Below are 11,193 nucleotides of genomic sequence, written 5' to 3'. Positions count from 1 at the left end.
ATGGCCTCGATCTCCTGACCTCGTGATCCGCCCATCTCGGCCTCCCAAAGTGCTGGGATTACAGGCTTGAGCCACCGCGCCCGGCTTGTTACAAATTTTTATTCAGGATCCACATTTCATATGTACATGCTTCTCTGTGTTTTAAGAAATCATAGATATGTGTTTAGTCATAGTGAAGTCTGCTAAATCCTGCCTTCAGATATTTTAATTACAGTGAAAGCTAAAAGATTACATTTTTTTAATACATTTATGTGAAGGAATTTTATGCTCTTTTTTTCCTGAGGGTTTTATTAGAGTAAAAATACTTCATTCCTGATTGCTTCTTACTAGCCTTCATTTCCCACCACTCTATTATTATTTATTTGTTAAAATATTCTGAAAATATTTTATTGGAGAAAGTTTGTTATATCCAGTGCCAACCTGGATTGATTCTTCTGTTTTTCTGTTTACATTCCCATAAGATTAATGTATTTGTCCATTTGGTTTACTTAGAATCAGGTGTCAGTATCCATCTGATAGGTAATATTCATGTAATCACAGTAAAGAAACAAATATAGCTTCAGCCAGATTCACTTAGTAAGAGAACATTTGTGAGTTTATGGTTTTGTTTGTTTTGCCTAAGCACAGAAAATTGGACATCATTTCTCTTAAATTTTTTTTTTCCTTTTTCCTGTTTCTGTTTGTATGTTCTATTGCTGAGTGTTTTTTTTTTTAACAAATTCAGATTAAAGGATACCTCTATTCCAATGTGTAATCTGCTGTAGTTTTTAAAAGTACCTATGTGTGGTCCTTGAATTTAAGGCAGTTTTATATATTTTATTTTAAAGTAATTTGAAATGTCATAACAGGTATTTGTAATTCATTTCTTGGACAGGAGAAGATGTATTTTGAAAAATAAATGATATATTTTATGTTAATATGGTCAACACAGGTATCTGTTATATAAGAATCATGAGAAATTAGCATAAGGTTTAGTTTGCTATTGTCCGTCATAGCCTCAGGTTTTTAAGTTTTTGTTTAAAATGAAGTGTAATAGCTTTTTGCCAAACTTTTTTTCTTGTTCATAATCTGCTAACACATCAAACTGTAAGAGAAGTACTCCCTGAACATTGTGTGTGTCTCCTTGCTAGTATTTGATTAATACCCGCCTGTATGACAGGAGACAACGTCTCAGCCTTTTTCACAGCAACTTTGTTTTAAATGAGGGAAGAATGAGCAACTGATTTCTTTCTTTGAGAGGAAGCCTTCAGTTTCTAAATAATACATCATCATTTATTTGTGAGTAGACAAAGTATTCTTTTAAGAATCGAAAATGTGATTGGCAAGATTAAGTACTTGGGTGGTTTTTAATGAAAAGTATTTGTAAATTTGACAATGTATGATAATAAAAGTGCAGGGATGGAGTTGACAGAAAATACTCAGAAAGGATGAACTGAATTTTCTTATTTAAAAGCAGTTAGAATTTTTTTGAAAGATAAAAAATAGTGATATGGGAACTAGATTTCAAATGAATAATTAGTATTATAAATGGTAAAAATTTTGGTATTAGGGGGTCTTTCCTTAAAACTGGCATTAGTTTTTAAAGCTTGGTTTGTTACAGATATTATTGTCTTTGTTCTCTTTCATAATCAGAGCAAACTATGTTGTGAGAGAAATCTTCAGAAAAGAAAATAATGCAGATTAGAGCAGGTTAAGCTAGAGTAGAGTAATTTTCATATATTTCTATATTATAGATTTCACTGTTTTTGTGTTCTCAGATAAGTAATTTTGGGCCAGGGATGTGGACAAGGAAATATATAGATAGAATACTTAAAGGGAGCAAACTAGGGATGACTGCCATCTATCACATATGTGACTATAAAATTGTTGTCTTTGAAGCAGTGTCAGGAAAGGGAACACACACACCCATATATATCTGTGGTAAGCTGTTTAGTGGTTAATAAAAAGACTCCTGGAATTTGTGATTGGGGCTTTCTAATCTTTGAGATACTATCAGTGTGAAGAAGGAAAAACACACCACGGAGAAGAAACTGGGATGAATAAAGCTAAGGAATAAAATATTTTCATAGAATTAATAGCATGTTTCAGTCCTAATTAGTATCTGCATATTTTTTGCCAGATGTCTCTGGATGTTCAAACTATGAAGTCAAAAGATTATTGACATTTTAAAGTAAAATAGCTCTTTCACATTTCATTCTGGCATTTAACTGGCTTTTGATTGTTCATGGGGCATACTGGAATTTTGTGTGACTGTAAACTTTTTTAAAGGTTGGCTTTAAGATAAAATGTATTTCAAGCCAACAGACAAAATCCCAGTGCCAGTAAATCCTGAGTTTTAGTTCAACCTGCTTCTGAGAAGTTAATTATTTTTACTATCGAATTTTTGTTTAGCTATTGTTATGATATTTCCAAATAAATGTTATTAGCCATTCCTTCAGGGAATTTTTTTACCTTCCTGGAATTGAAATAATTAAATCTATTGTCAATAGATTTAATGTTTGAAGTGTTGGGATCATTTGAGAATTCTATGATTTAGTCAAGCTGCTAAAATTAGACCTAAAGATGTAAAAATTCATTAGAGTATATGTATAGTCATGTAAATTTTGTTTATTAAATACACGTAATTCTATAGAAAAGTAACTGCTACATCATTCAGTCTTTGACATAATATGTTAAAACTTCATTCCACTTATTAATCAGTAGTAGGTTTTAAAACTTATTTCTGCCTGCAGAGATTTGCTTCGTTATCTTACGGCATATTCAGAAATGTATGAGGTAGCTGCATATTGGAAAGTGCAGGGATATTAGAGTCAAAACTGAGTTTAAATACTTTTTAAGTTACTGAATTGCTATTAACGTTGGGCGTGTTACTTAATTTTTCTGAGCCTCAGTTTCAGGATTTTCTTGAGGACCAAATGGAAAAAGCATTTGAGTCAATGGCACACTACAGGTTTGAATGAAATTTAATTTTTGTGAGAACCAGAAGCTACAGAGAGATCATCTAACCCTGTAGTCCATAAAATTAATTTGTGGATCTTAACTACTAATTTCTTATTTCATTTTTAAAATAACAGCTTTATTAAGATATAATTCACATACCATAAAATTTTGTCTTTTAAACTGTAGAATTCATTAGTTTTTAGTATACTCACAAGGTTGTGCAGGCAGGTATGGTGGTTCACGCCTGTATTAGTAGCATCTTTGGAGGCAGAGGCAGGAGGATCTCTTGAGCCCAGGAGTTTGAGACCAGCTTGGGCAACATAGACCCTGTCACTTAAAACAAACAAACAAACACAAAAAACACACACACAAATCAGCTGGGCATGGTGGCATGCTTCTGTAGTCCCAGCTACTAGGGAGGCTGAGGCAAGAGGATTTTTTGAGCCCAGGAGATTGAGGCTGCAGTGCTAAAAAAAAAACAAACAAACAAAAAACCAAGGTTGTGCAACCATCACTACTATATAATTCCAAAATATGTACCCATTAATGGTCACTGCCTATTCTCTCCACCACCTGGCCCCTGACAACCACGAATATACTTTGTCTTTTTGGATTTGCTTATTCTAGACATTTTATATGAATGAAATTACATAACATAGGCTCTTTTGTGACTGGCCTCTTTTCACTTACCATTACGTTTTCAGGGTTCATCCATATTGTAGCATGAATCAGTACTTCATTTCTTTTTTATGGATGAATTAATATTCCACTGTACCAATATACCACATCTTGTTTTTCCATTCATCTAGGTTAAAAAGAATTTTTTTTTAATTTTTATTTTTTTGTAGAGATGGGGTCTCACTATGTTGCCCAGGCTGGTCTTGACCTCCTGGCTTCAAGCGATCCTCCCACCTTGGCCTTCCAAAGTGTTAGGATTACAGGCATGAGCCACCGCAATTTTAATTCCACAGGTAGATATACTGGAAACTGATGTAATTTCCTCCTACTTAGTAATACTAAGTTTCCCATCTGAGTATCATATTTGACCCTCTAGTTTAGAGGAAAAGAAATCTTAAAAGTTTCAGAAAAAAGTCATGAAGTTGGTTGGAGTTGAAATTTCTGAGGACAGGTTAAAAGAATCAGAATTACATGATGAAGTGGAGAAGCTTAATGCTGGCTATAGGTCCCTAGAAGCTATCTGTTTTAATATGGGGCAAATGAGAGTAATATATAAAAATAAATGATGCCAATCCAGATGGAGATTCCTTGGGTAATTTTTCTTTTTTTGAGATGGAGTCTCGCTCTGTCGCCCAGGCTGATGTACAGTGGCGCGATCTCGGCTCACTGCAAGCTCCGCCTCCCGGGTTCACGCCATTCTTATGCCTCAGCCTCCCGCGTAGCTGGGACTACAGGTGCCCACCACCACGCCCGGCTAATATTTTTGTATTTTCAGTAGAGACAGGGTTTCACCGTGTTTGGCAGGATGGTCTCGATCTCCTGATCTCATGATCCACCCGCCTCGGCCTCCCAAAGTGCTAGGATTACAGGCATGAGCCACTGCACCTGGCCTCCTTAGGTAATTTTAATGTTTACCCTTATAACCAAAAAATTTTCACATGGCTACCCACAGTTCTAGGCATTGGAAAGTAGGATTTTCTGATAAAGTAACTCTTGGTGATTGCTTTCTGTTGCCTATTTCACAGTCTTCATTCTTTTACATTTTAGACTGCCAGGAGAGGACAAGGAGGGAGGACAGATTTTACCAGGGTGGATTTGTGGACCAATGTATATGTTTGTATTTATCTGATTAGTTGTATCCCAAAGCCAAATGTAAGTGAATTTTCTCACTTTAGAATACTATATTCTCTCTTTTAAATGATCAAGAGTTAAGTGTTGCATGAAATATTAGAGAAGATGGGAACTTAATTTCCACTGAAAAATCAGGTAAGAGGAAATAGGTCTAACTACAGGGCAAATAATTTAAACTAGATATAAAGAAATTCCTTGTAGGAAATTTGTTACAGGCTTGAATTTATTACCAAAGCTAGATTTGCTATGCCTGCCTCTACCTTCTCTTGCCTCCATCCCGCCTTAAGTGCTTACTTCCTTGTCCACTCCCAACCTAGCACATATGTCAGACTTTCTCACTAGCCTTATGGTTCTTCATTTCTCTCTTTATTTCTCTGTCCATGTGGTTCCTTCTTGTGTCTGTTGTCTTGTCTGGGATTGGGGAAGGGAATTTCTTCTCTCTGTCCTCTGTCCTCTCTTTGTTGTCTCTGTGTCTTCATCTTTCATCTTTTTTTTTTTTTTTTTTTTTTTTGAGACGGAGTCTTGCTCTGTCGCCCAGGCTGGAGTGCAGTGGCCGGATCTCAGCTCACTGCAAGCTCCGCCTCCCGGGTTCACGCCATTCTCCTGCCTCAGCCTCCCCAGTGGCTGGGACTACAGGCGCCCGCCAACTCGCCCGGCTAGTTTTTTTTGTATTTTTTAGTAGGGACGGGGTTTCACCGTATTAGCCAGGATGGTCTCGATCTCTTGACCTCGCGATCCACCCGTCTTGGCCTCCCAAAGTGCTGGGATTACAGGCTTGAGCCACCGCGCCCGGCCGTGTCTTCATCTTTATTATGGAAGAGTGTACTTGACAGTACTGATTTAGTTACATCTGAATGGATTTTTAAAATTCCCTGCAGAATTGTATAGAATGTTGAAAAACTTAGGTGGATTTTTGTTTTAAGTAACAGATATATCCGTGAAAGAATGGAACTTTTCTTTGAGTGTGTGGAAAATTAACTGTTCTTAGCTGAGCGTGGTGGCTCATGCCTATAATCCTAGCACTTTGGGAGGCCGAGGTGGGTGGATCGCTTGAGCTCAGGAGTTGTAGATCAGCATGGGCAACCTGGCAGAACTCCATCTCTACCAAAAAAATACAAAAATAGCCAGGTGTGGTGGAATGCAACTGTGGTCCTAGCTACTTGGAGGCTAGGTGGGAGGATCACTGGAACCTGAGAAGTCGAGGCTGCAGTGAATTCTGATTGCGCCACTGTACTCCAGCCTGGTGACAGAGAGAAACCTGGTCTCAAAAAAAAAAAAAAAAGAAAGTGTTCTTGAATTAATACATACTTGTGAAGTGCTTTTAAAAATGTACCCTTTATGGTTGGGCGTGATGGCTCACGCCTATAATCTCAGCACTTTGGGAGGCCAAGGTGGGTGAATCACTTGAGTCCAGGAGTTCGAGACCAGCTTGGGCGACAGTGAAATTTTGTCTCTACAAAAAAATGCAAAAGAATTAGTCGTGTGTGGTGTTAATGCACCTGTAGTCCCAGCTACTGCGGAGGGTGAGGTGGGAAGGATCACTTGAGCCCAGGAGCTCAAGGCTGCAGTGAGCCGTGTTCACACCACTGAACTCTAGCAGGGTGACAGAGTGAAACCCTATCTCCAAAAAAAAAAAAAAAAGGCACTGGAGATTCTGGTTATGATTAAATTAGAACTGTGGCAAAATAAGTCTTTTACATTTCCTTAGCTTTTTTTCATAAATATATTGGATTAAAAGCCATTGTTCTGCTATAAGAAAAAAGGATGAAATTGTATTAAGTATGTTATAGTTAAGGCTATAGGGATATCAGTTAAATTCTAGTTATAAAAAGCACTCTAGTAGAAAAATGGGCAAAAGATAAAATGGATGAAAGAAGAAATTCAAATGGCTATAACCTGTAAAAATATGTTCAGTCGTATCAGATCACCAAAAATTAAAAGATTGATATTTCTTAAATTGGTGTGTGTTTGTGAAAACAGACATTCATGTGCGTTGCTGATAGGGATATGACTTGGTACAAATCCAGAAGGCAGCTTGGCAGTATGTATCGAAGTGTTAAATGTTTTTATTATCTGATTAATAATTTTATCCTAGAAATTTATTCTAAGGAATTGGAAAACAGGTTGCAAAACAACATTTACAGTGTCATCTGTATGGTTAGACCAGCATTTTAAAAGTTTGAAAGGCTACATGGCATAGCAAAATAATACCAGTAGTTAATAGCCAAAAGGTAGAAGTACAGGTAATTTTCAAAATAATGTCAGTATTTTAGTATCCTTTTGAGTGGCTTTGGTACATAGGAGAGATTATGCAGAAACTCCTTGGCCTTAAAAAATTTAAATTCCCCTGAGGTTGAAGAGACCCAGTAGGGATACAGTTACCTTCTGGGCTGTCTAAGGCTGCTTGTTGATTTCAGTCAGTGGTGAAATCTGAGGCTCTCAGTCTTTCACAATACCCTAACAGCCATGCTGGGGCCCTTTTTTTTCTTTCATTTTTCTTTGAGACGGAGTCTCACTCTGTCACCATGCTGGAGTGCAGTGGTGCGATCTTGGCTCACTGCAACTTCTGCCTCCGAGGTTCAAGCGATTCTCCTGCCTCAGCCTCCCAAGTAGCTGGGACTTTAGGCATGCACCACCATGCCCCGCTAATTTATTTGTATTTTTAGTAGAGTTGGGGTTTTACCATGTTCGCCAGACTGGTCTCAAACTGCTGACCTCAGGTGATCTGTCCTCCTGAGCCTCCCAAAGTTCTGGGATTACAGGCATGACCCATTGTTCCCGGCCATGAGGCCCTTTTAACAATTACTAAAGGCCTTGAAAGGTATGGCTCACACCTGTAATCCTAGCGCTTTGGGAGGACGAGGCAGGAAGATTTCTTGATGCCAGAAGTTATAGACTCCATCTCTACAAAGAAAATTGTTTTTCTTGTAAGATATTTAAATGTTTTTCTGTTTTGCTTTTAAGATACTTTAAGGCTGTTGAATTATTTAATCTCTTAGGGAATTCTTTGGTAACCTCATTGTATGTGATGGAATCTGACATTTTATATTCTTTCTATCTATTCTTAATATTAGCTTATGGTTAAATTCTGGCTATCCCTTAGCTCTTATCTAGCTCTGGGCCACAGCTTCTTATGTCATTCTAATGACAGTTTTGACTTTTAAATTTTTTGCCAAATTTTTCTTCATTTTGAACTACTGATGACCATACATATATGTATGTTTAGAGAATAATGACAAGGAAAAAAGTTTTATTTTCTTTATTTCCTTTTTTTTTTTGAAACAGGGTCTCGCTCTGTCATCCAGGCTAGAGTGCAGTGGCATGATATTGGGTCACTGCAACCTCCGCCACCTGGGTTCAAGTGATTCTCCTGCCTCAGCCTCCAAAGTAGCTGGGACTACAGGAGCATGCGACCATACCTGGCTAATTTTTGTATTTTTTTTTTTAGTAGAAATGGAGTTTCATCATGTTAGCCAGCCTGGTCTCAAACTCCTGACTTCATGTGATCCACCTGCCTCAGCCTCCCAAAGTGCTGGGATTACAGGCATGAGCCACCATTGCGTGTGGCCGACTTTTAAACCTTTTAAGTCTTTATAAAAAAGACTTTTTTTCCCTGTCATTATTCTCTGAACAATACAATATAACAGCTATTTACATTGTATTAAGTATTATAAGTAATCTAGAGCTGATTTTAGGTAACTGGGGGATGTGTATACCTTATATGCAAATACTACACCATTTTATATAAGGGACTTGAGCATCTGCAAATTTTGCTATCTGTGGGAGGTCTTGGAACCAATCTCCCACTGATACCAAGGGACAACTATATATATAAAATAAGGAAGACTAAATATATATATGTTTAAACGGAAGACTCAAGTTGTTTTGATTTGGGGCAGGAAAGATAGGAAACCTCAAGAATCAACCGAAGAGCTGTTAAAATCTATTTAAAAATTTAACTGCTCTTCAAATTGTGGGATACAAGATAAATAAAAGTCAGTGGTGTTTCTGCAGACCTTATAAGAAGAGAACTGACAAAAAGGCACATTGGAAAGATTTTTTTCCATGTCTTTTTGGTTTGTTTGTTTGTTTGTTTGAGACGGAGCCTTGCTCTGTCACCTAGGCTGTAGTGCAGTGGTGCTATCTTGGCTCACTGCAAGCTCCACCTCCTGGGTTCACGCCATTCTCCTGCCTCAGCCTCCTGAGTAGCTGGGACTACAGGCACCCGCCACCACACCTGGCTAATTTTTTTGTAATTTTAGTAGAGACGGGGTTTCACCATATTAGCCAGGATGGTCTTGATCTCCTGACCTCGTGATCCGTCTGCCTCGGCTTCCCAAAGTGCTGGGATTACAGGCTTGAGCCACTGTGCCCGGCTTCCATGTCTTTTTTATACTATGTTTTTGACTGTATAAGTCCTAGTATGTGCTCTTAAGTTTTTCCTAGACTCATTTACAGGTTTAATTTTAGTCAAAATCTCAATAGGACTTTTCTTATTGGAAGACTAGGAAAGAGGGAATGGGAGGTAACTTGAAAAAAGTGACTTATAACCAATTTACAATAGTCAAGAAACTTAAAGAAATATCAGGTACTTGTCATATTAATATGAACAAACATTATAATGCTATTCTAATAAAACAGTATAGTTCTGATAGACCAGTGAAATAAAGACAGACTCTGATATGTGTAAGAATTTAGTGGCATTATAAATCAGTGGAAAAGAAATGATTATTTGATGAGGTCTCACTCAGTTTTCCAGGCTACAGTGCAGTATAGTGATCATGGCCCCAGTGGATTCTCCCACCTCAGCCTCATGAGTAGCTGAGACTAAGGCACATACCACAATGCCTGGCTAATATTTTGTATTTTTAAAAATTATTGTTATTTTAAAAAAAGACAGGGTCTCACCATGTTGCCCAGGCTGGTCTCAAACTGCTGAACTCAAGCAATCTGTCCACCTCAGCCTCCCAAAGTGCTGGGAACACAGGTGTGAGCCACTGTGCCTAGACATTTTTTGTATTTTTTTAGTGGAGACGGGGCCTCACCGTGTTGCCCAGGCTGGTCTCGACCTCCTGGACTCAAGCAATCCACCCGCTTCAGCTTCCCCAACTGCTGGGATTACAGACCTGAGCCACTGCGCCTGGCCAGGAATGATTATTTAATAAATGGTACTAGAATCATTGGTTATTTGAAAGAAAAATAAAGTTAAATTTTTTCAGATCTATGCCAAAATAAATTCTAGATGAATTAAAATTAAATAGAAGTTAAATAAAGTAGAAATTATAAGAAGCTAGAAGAAATCTAGATACTTTTTTTTTTAAATGACCTACAAGAAGTTTATAAGCATAGAAACAGTGAAAGAAATCACACAGGAAAAGCGGGGGGTCAGAGTTGACAAATTCTATAATAAGAGCAACCACAAATATAATTAAGAGATAAATGGAAATATTGGAAAATGATTCCCAACAAATATGACCTAGTATATGCGCAAGCACACATACACTCACACAGCCTATTTGGGAGCAGGGAAGAGACTACTAGTGCTGCTTTTTTTCTTTTTTTGAGATGGAGCCTTGCTTTGTTGCCCAGGCGAGAGTGCAATGGTGTGATCTTGGCTCACTGCAACCTCTGCCTCCCGGGTTCAAATGATTCTCTTGTCTCACCTCCCGAGTAGCTGAGATTACAGGCGCCCGCCACTGTGCCCAGCTAATTTTTGTATTTTTAGTAGAGACGGGGTTTCACCATCTTGGCCAGGCTGGTCTCGAACTCCTGACCTCATGATCTACCCACCTGGGCCTCCCAGAGTGCTGGGATTTCAGGCGTGAGCCACTGTGCCTGGTTTACCAGTGCTTCTTAACCATTTTGGAGTAACATTTTCCAGAAAAATGCTTGTGCTATGTATGCACACTAACAGGCAGACACAATACACATACATATGTCCACAACTTTCAGTACAACTTTAGGAAACTCACATATTCATTAGCGTTTTATAGACCACAAAAGAAGTGCCTGGTAAATATGAATAAACCTTAACTTCTTTACTAGTCAAATAAATGGAAGATTTAAAAAATAATAATATCAAATATTTCTGAAAATATTGTTAATGGAATGCAAATTAGTAAAGCCTCCCTAGAAAAGCTGTTTGACTTTTTAAAAAATGTCAGAATCTTATCTAAAAGTTCTATTTCTGGGACTTACTTTATGAAGACATCAGAATCTCAGACAAATTTATATGTACCACTGATTATTATGTACTGAAATGCTTGTTTTTATGGTAGCAAAAAATTGGAAGCAATCTAAATGTTGAACTTTAATGGTTACTATAAATTATCGTTTAGCCATGTAATAGAATATCATGAATTATTAAATATTTAAAAAGACTAGTGATATGGGAAAACATTTACAATGTACTGTTGAAATAGGATGTTAAGAAAAAAATATTTC

General features: G+C 37.6%; 1 protein-coding gene across 2 annotated transcripts in view; it reads left to right on the top strand.

The window, feature by feature from the left end:
• MPP5 (membrane protein, palmitoylated 5 (MAGUK p55 subfamily member 5)) overlaps nucleotides 1–11,193 on the top strand; it is a 69,247-nt gene that overhangs the window by 17,826 nt on the left and 40,228 nt on the right. The gene's annotated exons all lie outside the window — the stretch shown is intronic.

This window comes from Colobus angolensis, unplaced genomic scaffold, assembly GCF_000951035.1.
Source record: "Colobus angolensis palliatus isolate OR3802 unplaced genomic scaffold, Cang.pa_1.0 Scaffold3, whole genome shotgun sequence".
Classification (NCBI taxonomy): domain Eukaryota; kingdom Metazoa; phylum Chordata; class Mammalia; order Primates; family Cercopithecidae; genus Colobus; species Colobus angolensis.
The sequence above is the reverse complement of the archived record's forward strand: the minus strand, read 5'-3'. Positions and strand labels throughout refer to the sequence as shown.